An 8,694-nucleotide genomic window follows, 5' to 3' on the forward strand; every position below is an offset into this window, starting at 1 on the left:
CTAGAGTGCTAGCATTTCAGCTAGACCTCTGCAATCAACCAAGGAGTCTCAGAAGAATAGAATTTGGTTCTATCAACAGATGATACCGGTCGACTTATTCAAGTCCCACTTCACGGTAACACTGACTCGTCCACATACCCAAAATTACAAATTCGAAACTCAAACTTTACATTTTTTAAAATTTAATCTCAAACTACACTGGTCACAAAAATTAAGGGATAGATAAAAAATCCGAAATTTTTCGGTGATTTTCAACATGCTGTAACTCAGTGGAAAATGGTCACAGAAGAAAATTAAGAAAAGTAAATAGTAGCCTTAAGTTTCTAGTTTTAAGATCTGGACCTTAAATTTCTTTATCATGCACGGTTCCGGAATAATTATAAGAAAACCGACGAAAAAAAAATTTTCAACATTTTTGCTGGTCTTACAATAACTCTATGGGCGTCAATAAATTTTTCGGAATAATCCAACCTTATGACTCTTTAAGGAAATTTTAGGCCCTTTAATTTGGCGGCCTAAAAAGTCACTACGACGATTCGGCGCCAAGTTATCATTGATCAAAGCAAAAAAGTCCATTTTGGCTTTGATAATCAATAACTTCGGACGTATTGGTCGTACAGAGAATGGAAGCAGGGTTTTGAAAACTGGAAAACATTCTCTATAAGGCAAAATTAGTGGCTCTTGATAGAAAAATTTTTTCTAAAGCGGTATTGTTTAGTACGAAACAGGTCGAAATTCGCAAATTTAACGATATTCGGAAATCTTGCTATAACTTTGGATATAACGGATGAACAAAGGATATCTTCGATTTTTTTTAACCTCAAAGTGTCCTGAAGAAACCCTGAAAATTTCAAATCGCTGCGATTTTTCTTTCTTAGTGTCCCGAAACTTTAAATTTATCGATTTTGTCAAAAATCACCATAATTGGTAGTTTCTCGGTTTTTGTTCATTTTTTCGATTTGAAAACGTTTTTTTTTTTTCGATAATCTTCATTTTCTTCATCAAAAAGATTGATTGTCGGAAAAAAATTAAAACAAAAATATTTTATTTAAAAAAAAATTTTTTTTTGTATCCGCAATGATTCATCATTGTCAAAAAAAATTCCTAAAATTTTTTTTACTGCTGTAACTGCATCTGCATTAAATGTCAACTTAACAAACATACACTGTGGGCAACGCTAACACTGGCGGTAAAAAAAAATTGAGGACTTTTTTTTTGACAATGATAAATCATTGTGGATTATTATGTCCAATGAATTTTTTTTTTTATTTAATTTATTTTATTTCATAAATAAATTTACGAAACTCCTCTTTACAAAAGCACGCAAAAACGCAGCGTCAGTTCTAACATCACTTATGCGTATAAAAGTAGCGCGACGATTTTTGCAATAACGACTGACGAATAAATAAAAACTTGACGTCATTTTCCACCAATGACAACAATTTAATTACTCCCATCAAACATCAATCAAAGTTTTAAATAGCCTGAGCACCATGGCTCAGGGCCTTAGTTGTTGATCAAATTTTTGGATCTCGAGTCCTACGATATCGTGTAAACGGTGTCGTGGTTGTTGATCAGATCTTTAAATTTCGAGTCCTACGGTCCGCGTAAACGGCGTCGATAGCCCGTAATCTTATTGCAAAAATCTGTCCTAGACAAGGCAATAAGTAACCGTCCTTAATAAAAGGTACTAGGCCGATAGTTCCTATCGTGTAGCGGTATTATTTTATTAACATCGGTTTATCTTATATTTAGATTCAGTTAAATTGTAAATTGATTAAAGTACTTGGCCGATATTTTCATATCGTGTAGCGGTATTATTTTGTTATTTACAATGATTATAAAAATCACTCCGACTCGATTGAATAGTGACACAAAAATCAAGTGTAATTGTAGTCCGATCTCGGGTCGAGATAATCTGCGCATAAAAAGCCATAAGGCTACATAAGGACGCATTCAAAATTAAGTAAAAATAATTAAAATTAATGATAACCGAATTAAATGGTTTTATATCTTTTATAAGTGCAAACCATTGTAACAGTTATAGTGTTTAAGTGCTGTAATTGAAAAAGTAAATAAAAAGACAAAAGATCATGATCTTAACTTAGTGATCACTAATCAAAAATTTGAACATTAAAAGAAATAAAAAAAATTTTTACCAGTCGTTGAGAGAATTCGTATTGGATACGTTGGCCAATTTGCACTATACGGTTTATTCTGCTTGACCCAGTTTTGGACTTTGGAGTGATCTTTTCGATATGGATAATAACACATTAATGTTTTATTGTATTTATCTTTGAAAATCCATGAATCTAAAACTAGATCAACTGATTTTACTCCATCAGACCCTAGAAACTCTACAACAGTGTAAGCCGCTGATTCATCGCACGACGACATAGCAAAAAAAAAGCCTGTGAAATAAACATTACAAAAATAATTAAATTCACTATAAATAAAAAATATTGAAATAAATATTTTAGTGTACTAAATTCGATCTTTAAGACAGTAAAATTTCATCATGCCCAGAACACGTGGCCGTAAGTATTGTATATATTGATATCAAGTTGAAAAATTATTTTTAAAAAATACTTACTTGAGATTGTAAATGCTGGCAATAAATTGATTATTGATGGTGTATTATTAATTTAATATATTTGATTAATATTCACAGCAGTTGAGATTAAAATGTAAAGCTTGAGTGGTGATCAAATTATTTGTAACAGAGCAAGCATGGGAATGGGAATGACAAATAAGTTTAAGGTTAGAAGTCGTAGTCGTGTTACCAAACGGGTACTCAAGCGCGCTCTATAGTTAATAGATTTTTAATTTCAAGGTTAGAGGTAACGTGTCATAGTCTTCAACAGAGACTATATGTACTTTGAACAGTGCAGAACATATACTTTCGTACTCTGACGACCAATCCTGACTCTCTTTTGTTAGAATAATTTAAAATATCATCAAGGCTCAAAGGTTAAAATAATCAAACGATATAATATATTAAATTTGCAAAGAACGTTTATCAAATTGGCATGATCTCGGTCCTAGGCTGGCAAACCAAGACTTGGTTGACAAGCTTTGGCATGATCTCGGTCCTAGGCTGGCAAACCAAGACTTGGTTGACAAGCTTTGGCATGATCTCGGTCCAAGGCTGGCAAACCAAGACTTGGTTGACAAGCTTTGGCATGATCTCGGTCCAAGGCTGGCAAACCAAGATTTTGTCAGGAAGTATCGGGTGAGTCTTGGGCCAGACCGAGTAAGCCAGGGCTGGGCAGCCCAATATCGTGCCAACACTGTCCCCGTTATCAATTTTTTTTTTCCTACTAGGGGAGTTCATTCGAAAATAGCACATAAGATTCTATCCTACTAACCCAGCCGCGCCATTCAACCAACTCCTTCAGGAAGAGGCCGAGTGAACTGCAAAGTCCTGGAGGGATACAACCTGCCGTACTAGAAGAAAGACTCATCTAAAGGTAAGTGAGAGACATTTAAAATATTTTCTCTCTATTGATCGATATATAAATGCAACATGACCAAGCTCGAAGGCATTTGGGTTCGTACTCTTCGAAAAACCCACAATAAATAATAAATATAGGAAGCGAAAATCTTCCTCGTTTTCTTTACTGTTGTCCGCATCCTCCAAATCGCTCGTTAAATTTTTCTATCGCTACCAAAGGGAGAACTCCCGGATAATTAATTTAAATCTAAGCAGCGGACATAACAGATACAGTAAAAAAAAATTTTGAAAAAAAAAATTTCTGAAAAAAAAATATTTTTCTTTTTAAATTTTTTCAAAATTTCTTTTTTTTTCAATTTTTTCCGACAATCATTTTTTTTTTTATTAAGGAAATGAAGGTTATCGGTGAAAAAAATATTTTCAAATCGAAAAAATGAACAAAAACCGGGAAACTACCAATTATGGTGATTTTTTACAAAATCGATAAATTCAAAGCTTCGGGGCACTAAGAAAGAAAAATCGCAACGATTTGAAATTTTCAGGGTTTTTTCAGGACACTTTAAGGTTGAAAAAAAACGAAGATATCCTTTGTTCATCCGTTATATCCAAAGTTATAGCAAGATTTCCGAATATCGTTAAATTTGTGAATTTTGGCCTTTTTTTTTACTAAACAATATCACTTTAAAAAAAATTTTTCTTTCAAAAGCCACTAATTTTGCCTCATAGAGAATGTTTTCCAGTTTTTGAAACCCTGCTTCCATTCTCTGTACGACCAATACGTCCGGAGTTATTGATTATCAAAGCCAAAATGGACTTTTTTGCTTTGATCAATGATAACTCGGCGCCAAGTCGTCGTAGTGACTTTTTAGGCCGCCAAATTAAAGGGCATAAAATTTCCTTAAAGAGTCATAAGGTTGGATTATTCCAAAAAATTTATTGACGCCCATAGAGTTATTGAAAGACCAGCAAAAATTTTGAAAATTTTTTTTTCGTCGTCACCTAGAAATTTGGGATTTTTTTTCCATCCCTTAATTTTTGTGACCAGTGTATATCTTATAATACATTTCCATATCTCTGATTCTAATTCTTATTTTTCTTATTAAAAACCCATAACTGAAGCCGAACGTTACTCCATATTTTATTCTTAAACTATAACTTCAATCAAAATCTGCATCAAAATCGTTAATTACTGTAAACTCATTTACAAGTCTTGAGTTACCATGCTCGTAAATACAATCAAACTCGTTGGTGCTTGTGACGTTGTGACGAGCGCGCGATATTTCAAGTTTTCAATTTAAGTACAAAAAAAATAAAAAAAGGTACGGGGCGCAAGGAAATAAATAATATACGGCCCTGGGAGCCGACGCCGGTGAGAGTACGACGACAGAGATGAGTCGTGGTGAGAGGGGGATAGTTAGTTCACCGACCGCCGCTAGAGCGCGTCGCTCTTTTCAGTACTGTCCTCAAGAGAACGGATCGCTGAGGATTTATAATATTGGCATACCGAAGCTCAGAAACCGGAGCAAGTGGATGACTTATATAAAAAGGTATTTCCGTTTATTTAGTCTTCTTTTGTTAAAGATTCATTTTGATAAACGTCGATTCGCCCGACATAGAATTAATTCATTTTGCTGGTGTCTCCGGTGAAATACTTCTAAGTCCCGTTTGGGCAGAAATAAATGGACTATATTAATTTATTTAAAACTATAAGATGGACGGAGGAGATTGAAGGGTTCATATATCATGGGAAATTGCCGCTCTGGTCAGGATTTGGCAATCTTCCATGATGTCTAAAATATTTCATGAGACCTAATGGTTCAGTACGATTATGGGATCATGTTCTATGATACTTGAAATATGAAATTCAAAAATAAAAATATTAATTTTTTTTTTTTTTTTTTATTTTCATGTTTCAATCTCGCATTCCGGATTGGAATATTTATTTCGCGACTGTAAGATTAGGTGACCGTCGGATTGATTGGGTCTCCGACTCCGCGATCCTCTGATGTGTTTTACGTAGAGCTTCTCTCTTTGATAGAGGGAGTGGGTACCAGTCCGTACTTGAGTGTTTTAGGGGGCGTCAGACCAAGTAAGTGCCACCCTCTACGTGGGTTCTAGACTGTTACTCCAACCGTTAGCGGTGCTCGCATGTTTTGCACCTTATAACATGTGGTGACTCCGTGGTTGCAGGAAGCTAATAGGTACCTCTGCGCGGGCGAAGTTAGCCCCCCTTTTGACTGTCTTAAATATCTAAGGGTAATAGCCCGTACACAATACTATCACAATCTATAGTTAGCAAATGATATTCACTTGGTAATGACGGTAGAGGGCAACCTTTAATAGTTGCCGTCCTAGATCCAAGTGGGATAAAGTGTAAGAAATCCTTTTTAGGGTAATGAGTTATGCTGCAACTCACCACTTATCTGCAGCCTGTAGACCAATACAGGGAATTGGTACCATGGGGGCCCCATTCCAAGCCCCATTTCGGCCAGAGTTTCTTCATTTCCTGAGATGGAAGGAGTGGGGGCCCGAGTGAGGTAGGACTCGTGGTGGCTGTGGTTATATACCACACGCAATGGGGATTTTTTATTATACCCCCCCCCCCCCCCCCCCGGTAAATGTCCACTTTTGGTTTCGACTGAGAGTGTCGCTTATAGTGTGGAAAATATGGGATTTCGCAGCGTGAGTATGCCCAAAAGGGCGAGATCTTGGTTTGCGTGGAGGAGGCGAACTTAGGTTCCGTTACATTAATTAATTGTACGGATCTTTTGGAGGAAATTAGTACCACGGAAAAGATAGAAGATAAACTGTCTCAGAAGACAGACAGTAAAAGTTCCCACCCAGAAACAGTAGAGAACGTAAAAGTGTTTGTAAACCGGCAAACGGATTAAACACAGTCAACCCCAACTCTTCGGCGTTCGGCACGGTTAAACCCTGAAAAATCAAGATCTTATACTAACCTCTTAAACGATGAGTTCCAAAGTAATTCTAACGATGAAGAAGTATTGCTGCGAGAAATAGAATCCGAGTTAGAAGCCGAGCATCGCGAACGGAAAGCGAAATTGCAACAGGAAACCGAAAGAAAGTTGAGAGAAGAGTTCGAAAGGAAACAGAAAGAGGAAGCGGAACGGAAACAAAAAGAAATTCGTGAACGCGAAAGACAAGCGAGTAGGGAACAGAAAATGAGTGCGCTGAAAGACAAGTTAATGAGCTGGTGGGACAGACGTTTTAGCTCAGACGAGAGTCAACAGAATCCAGAGATCAGCAATAACGATATTTTCGCCAGCGTTACCATCATTTAATAGTTGTTATCTAAAAAATAAGTAATTTTTGTAATTTTATTTTTAATTACCGAAAAATTGTATAATTAGTCGATTTAAAGTTTTCAATTTTATGAATAATTATAACTAAAAAAAAAAAAATACTTATTATTTTAATATTTTCTATTTAGTTTAAAAAATATTATTTGTTACTTGAGTATTTATAATTAATATATCCATCTATTACTTATTATTTGAATAATCAAATGTTAAAAAAGTTTTAATATTTTTCTAATTTTTTGGTATCCAGTTTTATTTCTAAATGGCAACGACTTTTTCGAAAATTGAAAAAGTAATACTTTCTTTGATCACAAGGTGGTGGCGTGCAACACTGCCAGCTACTCTTGTATTTTCACCTTACGCGTGTTTTTTAGTTTTTTAAACTGTATGTGTTATCTATGCGGTTACTAATGTTTAAGATTTTAATAAATTTCATTAAAACTTTATGAGGTTATTAATGGATAAAAATCATTTAAAATATCTCTCTCAAAGACCCTAACTATTATTTCCGGTAATAACTGTGAATATTTTGACAAAAAAGCTTCATCAATGATTTTAAATATAAATTTTTTTGGCGCTTTTAAATCTAGGTGGCACTGTATCATAATTATCTAAGTGTTATAGAGATTTGTATATATACTTATCTTATATCTATTTAAATATAGTGGAAACCTAAACATGCCATCATGCAAATAACCTTTTCAATAAGACAATTTATAGATAAATTGAGAAAAATATAGATAGCCCGAACTGGGAATCGAACCCAGACCAATTCGGTGTCGCGCCGAGTGCTCTACCAGTTGAGCTATCCGGCCCTATACTATATTCCATTCAATTTGATCTATAACTTATTGAGCCACACCGTCCATCGTACGATAATACACCATTTAAATATAGTGGAAACCTAAACATGCAAACATGCAAATAACCTTCTCAATAAGACAATTTATAGATAAATTGAGAAAAATATAGATAGCCCGAACTGGGAATCGAACCCAGACCAATTCGGTCTCGCGCCGAGTGCTCTACCAGTTGAGCTATCCGGCCCTATACTATATTCCATTCAATTTGATCTATAACTTATTGAGCCACACCGTCCATCGTACGGTAATACACCATTTAAATATAGTGGAAACCTAAACATGCAAACATGCAAATAACCTTCTCAATAAGACAATTTATAGATAAATTGAGAAAAATATAGATAGCCCGAACTGGGAATCGAACCCAGACCAATTCGGTCTCGCGCCGAGTGCTCTACCAGTTGAGCTATCCGGCCCTATACTATATTCCATTCAATTTGATCTATAACTTATTGAGCCACACTTATATATATATATATATATATATATATATATATGTAGGAGATGAAAGAATAAAACGGGGTTTTCCAATAGGACGGGAAATTTCCAACAGTCGAGACTAGTTTTTATAGTAACAATTAAATAATAAAATTTAAGTTCTAGTTGTTTACAACTTAAGCAGATTATGTTTATTACGGGAGGCTTAGGCTCGCTGTGACATCTGTTCACCAAACGTAGCCACGGTCACAGGATGGGTATTGTAAGACACAGAGGACAAGATAGTAAGATAATATGAGACGGTTGTCCTTCTTTGAATATTTTGACAAAAAGGTTTTTAACGAAAAGTACAGAGTTTGGTACTAGTTGAGTCAGTTAGTTCTGATTGAACATTCGTTGTGCGAGTACAAGTTTTCCTGTCGACCGTGGATTCGTTCTCGAGCCTAGTTTACCGTAGTATTTGTAAATTATTCGATTAGGTTTTATTTGAATATTATTGGACTGTCGTGTATTGCAATTATTATAATTCCCTGCGTAATCAATTATTGCATTAATTAGTATTAAGTGTATTTTGATATTTGTGCGATACTATGTTTATTCTTTTACTTGTCTAAGTATC

At 35.0% G+C, this 8,694-nt stretch overlaps 2 non-coding genes across 2 annotated transcripts; both read right to left on the reverse strand.

Moving 5' to 3' along the window:
* Positions 1-7,748: 7,748 nt before the first annotated feature.
* Positions 7,749-7,821, reverse strand: Trnas-cga (transfer RNA serine (anticodon CGA)). The gene has a single exon. It is a non-coding gene; the product is annotated as a tRNA-Ser (tRNA).
* A 159-nt stretch (positions 7,822-7,980) lies between these two features.
* On the reverse strand, positions 7,981-8,053 carry Trnas-cga (transfer RNA serine (anticodon CGA)). Its single transcript has one exon. It is a non-coding gene; the product is annotated as a tRNA-Ser (tRNA).
* Between the last annotated feature and the right edge of the window lie 641 nt (positions 8,054-8,694).

The sequence above is a fragment of the Microplitis mediator genome, chromosome 1, assembly GCF_029852145.1.
Source record: "Microplitis mediator isolate UGA2020A chromosome 1, iyMicMedi2.1, whole genome shotgun sequence".
Lineage (NCBI taxonomy): Eukaryota > Metazoa > Arthropoda > Insecta > Hymenoptera > Braconidae > Microplitis > Microplitis mediator.